Raw genomic sequence first — 6,034 nt, 5'->3', positions numbered from 1 at the left:
GAAGTAGTGTCCATTCAGACCACCCTCCCCATCACTTTTGGGTTGTTTGTCTTATTATGCATTGTAACAGATATATACCCTAAATACAGTTCCTTTATCTTGCTTTTTTTATAATCCAGTCTGACAATCTCTGTTATTTGAATGGAGTGTTTAGTTAATTCATCGTTAGTATTGGAATGAGTTGTTTTCACACCTCCCATTGTGCTTTTTGTTTCCTGTTTTTCCTCATATCTGAAGAGATCTTTTATTCTTCCTTTTTTGAGTTAAGTCTTAGTAGTTGATCTAGGGATGACCTTGTGCATCATAACTTCTCAGTCTATATTAATTCTGGTAAAATGTAGGCCCTTTGTGTCAGTAGATCTCATTTTCTTCTCTGTGCTGTTATTTTCATATATTATATCTGTGCATGTTACAGCAACTCAAAGTACACTGATGTAACTAGTGCTTTATATAATTTTATTTACTCAGACTCTCTGAGAATGTTTTATTATTTTGCCTTTGTTTATTGGTGGGGGGATAGTTTTGCTGGGTACAGACTATGTGGTTGACATTCTTTTTCTTTCATCATTTTGAATATGTTATCCCACAGACTCCTGGCTTCCATTATTTTTTGTAAGATGTCATATGTTAATTGAAACTTTGGTCTCCTTTTGTGATAGGTTTCTTTCTCTTGCTAATTTCAAGGTTTTGTTTTGATTTTCCCTTGTTGTTTACCACTTTGACTATGATGATATGTTTAGGTATGGATCTCCCTGTGTTTTTCCTAGTTGGGACTTATTGAGCTTCGAGGATCTGTAGGTGAATAGATTTCACCAAATTCAAGCATTTTTTTGGCTATGATTTCTTCAAATATACTTATCTGTCCTTTTCTGTGTCTTCCTTCTGGGATTCTCCTTACATGTGTGTCGGCACACTTAATGTTAATCTGGTCTCTGAGGCTTTGTTTGTTTCCTTCATTGTTTTTTCTCCTGGTCTTCTTGAGATTGAATAATTTCTGTTGATTCTTAAGTGCACTGATTCTTCTGCCATCTCAGATCAATTGAATTTTCCATTTCAGGTACTGTATGTTTCTGCTGCAAGTTTCTATTCAATTCTTTCATTTACTTTGTAACTTTTTATTGAGATTGTTCATGCATTACATTATTTTCATCATGGTTTTTATTCATTCTTTAACATGGCTTCTGTTAGTTCTTTGAACATGTTCATATAGCTGCTTTTAAATCTTTGCTAAATCTCCCATCTGGAAATACGGAGGCCGTTCCTATGTAATGCTTTTCTTCCTGAGTGAGGGTCACACATTCTTTGTTTGTTTGTTTGTTTGTTTGTAATCTTGGTGAATTTCAGATAATGTAGCAATTATGGATTCTGACTCAGTAAGAGTAACTGGACTCCAGTAAATATATGAAGTCTGTCTCTACTATAGTGTGCAACCATTGATGTCTCTGTTCACTTTAAAAATTTTTAAATCTTGCTTCCTAAGAGTTGCTGCTGTGCCTGCAGGGCTTAGCATTTAGCCAAAGACTGGACAGAAGTTGTATTCAGACCCAATGATGCATGTTTTCCACTCTGCTGATGCATCTGTGTGGGCTTGCAAGTCCATTCAACATTTAGGTCATTTTCAAATCTGCCCTGCTTGTTTCTTTCTAATGGGCTTTTTGCTTCTCCTTTGTGTGTATATGCACGCCTTGGCAACCATGGATTCGTGGGTGGCTTGAGCCATCTTCAGTTTCTACTCTGCATGCCTTTCTAAATCTGGAGTTATCAACCTCCCAGAACGTCCAGTGGAATACCTGCGTACTCTTACCGTGTTTGTCCTAGACAGGACTGCACCCTCAGTCTGGAAAACTCTGTGTGCTTGGCACAGAGGTCACCACTTTGACTCACTCTGCACCAGGTCAAGCAAGTCCCTTCTGACAGTGGCAGCAAGTTCTGGCATGGGAAGTGTGAGCACAGCACCACAGACTCACACAGCTCTACCCAAATTTCAGTGGTTTTCATGAATGAACCCTTCTTACTTTATTGTAGGTCTTTAGCTAGTTCTAGAGTGCTTTAATGTTTTTTATTTAACTGCATGGTTGGTTTTTTTAAAGAGTGGGAATGATTTGTCCACCTCCTCACTTCATTGTACTCAAAGTGAACCTCCCCCACTTATTTTGAATCGTCCTCCAACCAAAGCCGTTTAATAAGAATGGACCTAGAGAGGACTGGTAAACTTTCCAGAGCTATTAATTCAACACTATCAGATCACCACAGCTTGACATGTACCCTCTCTCTATTAAGTAGATTACTTTTGGTAATGGGTACATGTTTTATTTTACATATTTGTATTTGTTTATATTCAATTTAAAGTAAATACTGAGTTATTTCAATCCAGCTGGTTATATTTCTTAATGTAGGTATGTGGTATTTTAATAAAATATGTTGGTGGAAGGTAGACTTGATCCTTGGATTGTAAAAACACACCTATCCATGGTCATAAGAATGTGGAGAGTTGATACATTTAAACTGCAGATTTTATTTCTATGCAAATTTTTCTGCCTCCAGTTTTTCACGAGTGAATTTCAGTTCCTTCTGGCAAGAATGTGGATCCCTCACCCCATGTAGACCACAGATTTCCTTTAGTTCTATCTAAATGCTATGTTGTTCTCAGTTTTGGATCATATCATAATATAATGAATAGATAATCTGTTATACATTTGAGAATGCATTTAATAGGAAAAAAGAAGAAAAAGCTAACTACAAAGCTGCCAAAGGAGAAGGGTGAGAAGGCACTCATTTCTCATAAAACCTAGTTCGGAGGGCTGTAAGTCTCTTGCAGTGCTGGAAATATAAGTGTTTGACTATACTCAGGAAACCTGGAACCTGAGAGGACTGGTAAGGTGCTTTGGCTAATGAAGGGAGAAGAATTCTAATGTGTTGAGACGGTTCTGCACTCTCAGCATTGGGTTTGACAGAAACTGCTTGAGAGCTTATGAAAGACCAGATGTTTGTCACATGGGAAGGAGAGTAAGCCATTGTGGGGGATCTATTTTAGATACTGTGCAAAAGGGTTGCTTAGAGGTGCAAAGAGGCCTCAGAAGAGGACAGTCCAAAGTGGATCTCTGGATTCTTTAAGAGCTAAGAAGAAAGAAATCCCAAAAGAATGGATTGCATTACCTCAGGTTAAGAGAGTTGCAGGTGAAAACAGCTGTGAGTACAGAAATGCCCCTGAGAGAAAGTCAACATTAAAACAACTGCCGGGGTGCTGGGCTGGTTCAGCCTGTAGAACAGGTGACCCTGTTTTTCTTTTTTTTTAGTGTTTGTTCATTTTGAGAGAGTATATGCATATGTGTGAGTGGGAGAGAGGCAGAGAGAGCTGGAGAGAGAGATTCCAAGCAGGAATTCTCCGTGCTGTCAGCAGAGCACTTACACTGGGTTTGATCCGGCAAACCATGAGATCATAACCTAAGCAGAAATCCAGAGTTGGTTGCTCAGTTGACTGAGCCACCCACGCACTCCTAGACATGTCACTCTTGATCTCAGGGGTCATGAGTTTGGGCCCAACGTTGGGTGTGCAGCTACTAAACAAACAAACTAACAAAAGGAAAACCTTAAATACTTGCCCACTCCAGCTGGCTCAAAACCATCTTACAAAGTATTAGCCAGATAAGTCAACCACCCCATACAGTTGACAGTGGCAAGGACAAAGTGTAGTTAACCAGCTGCGAGAGGACAGACGGAATCAGGCAGGAAAGAAAAAAAGGAGCATTCCAGCTTTCTACCCCTACTGCAGGTGGTTCGCCTGTAGTCTGGCCTGGCAGATCAACTCTTGACCTGTGATTTTATAGTTTGATGGGGCTGGTTGGATACCATTCTGTCTCAGTGCTTTGGGAGTTAGAACAACTCAATGGACTTTTCATTACTTGAAAGACCTTTCAACCTGGATTAGGGGATAAATACCTGAATATTGGCTAGAGGTGATGTTGCCATCTGATTATATCTCATGAGTCAAAATAGTGATTACATATTGTAAGGTTTTGGGGGCGCTTGGCTGGCTCGGTCGGAACAGTGTGTGACTCTTGATCTCAGGGTGGTGAGTCCATTCCGCACATTGGGTATAGAGATTACTAAACAAAAAAAATTAAAAAGATAAAAGATTTTTGTTTGAACACTATTTTTGTTGCTACAATTCCATTCATGATTTTTCAAAATCTGAAATTGTTCTATCACAATTGTGTATAAAATAAGTATGTGAATACGTCACCTGGAACTTGAAAAAAAACTTATATTATCTTGGTAGTTGTATATGATTTTTATTATACTCTATTATAGGTTAGTATTCTTCCCCTTTAAAATTCCTATAAATTTAGTTCTGTTATTATTCCACATTGTTATCAAAATTAATTCTATTTTGGGGTGCATGGGTGGCTCTGTTGGTTCAGGTCCAACTTCAAGTGAGATCATGATCTCACACTTGGTGAGTTCAAGTCCCACATTGGAAGACTACTTGGGATCCTCTCTCTCTCCCTCTATTTCTGTGCCCCTTCCTCATGTGCACTGGCTCTCAAAATAAATAAACTTAAGAAACCATAGAAAATTAATTCCTTTTACAATGTGTGTTTATTTTTGATAGAGAGGCCATGAGTGGGGAAGAGACACAGGAGAGCATAGATGATGTGAAGTGGGCTGTGTGCTAACAGCACCACTGTTGTTTAACATAGTGCTGGAAGTCCTAGCATCACCAATCAGACAACAAAAGGAAATACAAGACATCAGAATTGGCAAAGAAGAAGTCAAACTTTCACTTTCCACAGGTAACTAGATACTCTACATGGAACACCCGATCGACTCCACCAGAAGCCTTCTAGAACTGATCAATGAATTCAGTAAAGTTGCAGGGTACAAAATCAATGTACAGAAATCGGTTTCATTCCTATACACCAATACTGCAGCAGCAGAAAGAGAAATCAAGAAACCGATCCCGTTCACAATTGCACGAAAAACTATAAAATACCTAGGAGTAAACCTAACCAAGGATGTAAAGGACCTATATGATGAAAACTATAGAAAACTTATGAAAGAGATTGAAGAAGACACCAAGAAATGGAAAAACATTCCCTGTTCATGGATCGGAAGAATAAACATTGTGAACATGTCATTACTACCCAAAGCAATCTACACATACAATGCAATCTCCATCAAAATTGCACCAGCGTCTTCTCAAAGCTACAACAAGCTATCCTCAAATTCATATGGAACCACAAAAGACCCTGAATAGTCAAAATGGGAGGCATCACAATTCCAGACTTTAGCCTCTCCTACAAAGTTGTCTTCATCAAGACAGTACGGTATTGGCACAAAAACAGACACATAGATCAAAGGAATAGAATAGAGAACCCAGAACTGGGCCCACACATGTATGGCCAATTAATTTTTGACAAAGCAGGAAAGAGTATCTGATGGAAAAAAGACTGCCTCTTTAGCAGGTGGTGCTGGGTGAGTTGGACAGCCACATGCAAAAGAATGAAACTAGACTATTTTCTTACACCATTCACAAAAATAAACTCAAAATGGCTGAAGGACCTGAATGTGAGTCAGGAATCCTTCCAAACCCTAGAGGAGAAAGTAGGAAACAACCTCTTTGACCTCAACTGCAGCAATTTCCTACTCAACACATCCCCAAAGGCAAGGGAAATGAAAGCAAAACTGAACTATTGGGACCTCATCATCAAGATAAAAAGCTTCTGCACTACAAAGGAAACAATCAAGTATACTAATAGGCAACCGACAGAATGGGAAAACATAGTTGCAAATGACATATCAGCTAAAGGGCTAGTATCCAAAATCTACAAGGATCTCACCAAACTTCACAATCACAAAACAAATAATCCAGTGAAGAAATGGGCAGAAGATATGAACAGACACTTCTCCAAAGAAGACATCCAAATGGCCTACAGACACATAAAACGATGCTCAACATCACTCATCATCAGGGAAACACAAATCAAAACCACACTGAGATACCACCTCACACCAGTCAGAGTGGCTAAAATGA

Source organism: Suricata suricatta, chromosome 10 (genome assembly GCF_006229205.1).
Source record: "Suricata suricatta isolate VVHF042 chromosome 10, meerkat_22Aug2017_6uvM2_HiC, whole genome shotgun sequence".
NCBI classification, from domain to species: Eukaryota; Metazoa; Chordata; class Mammalia; order Carnivora; family Herpestidae; genus Suricata; species Suricata suricatta.
Note: the sequence above shows the minus strand (reverse complement) of the source record.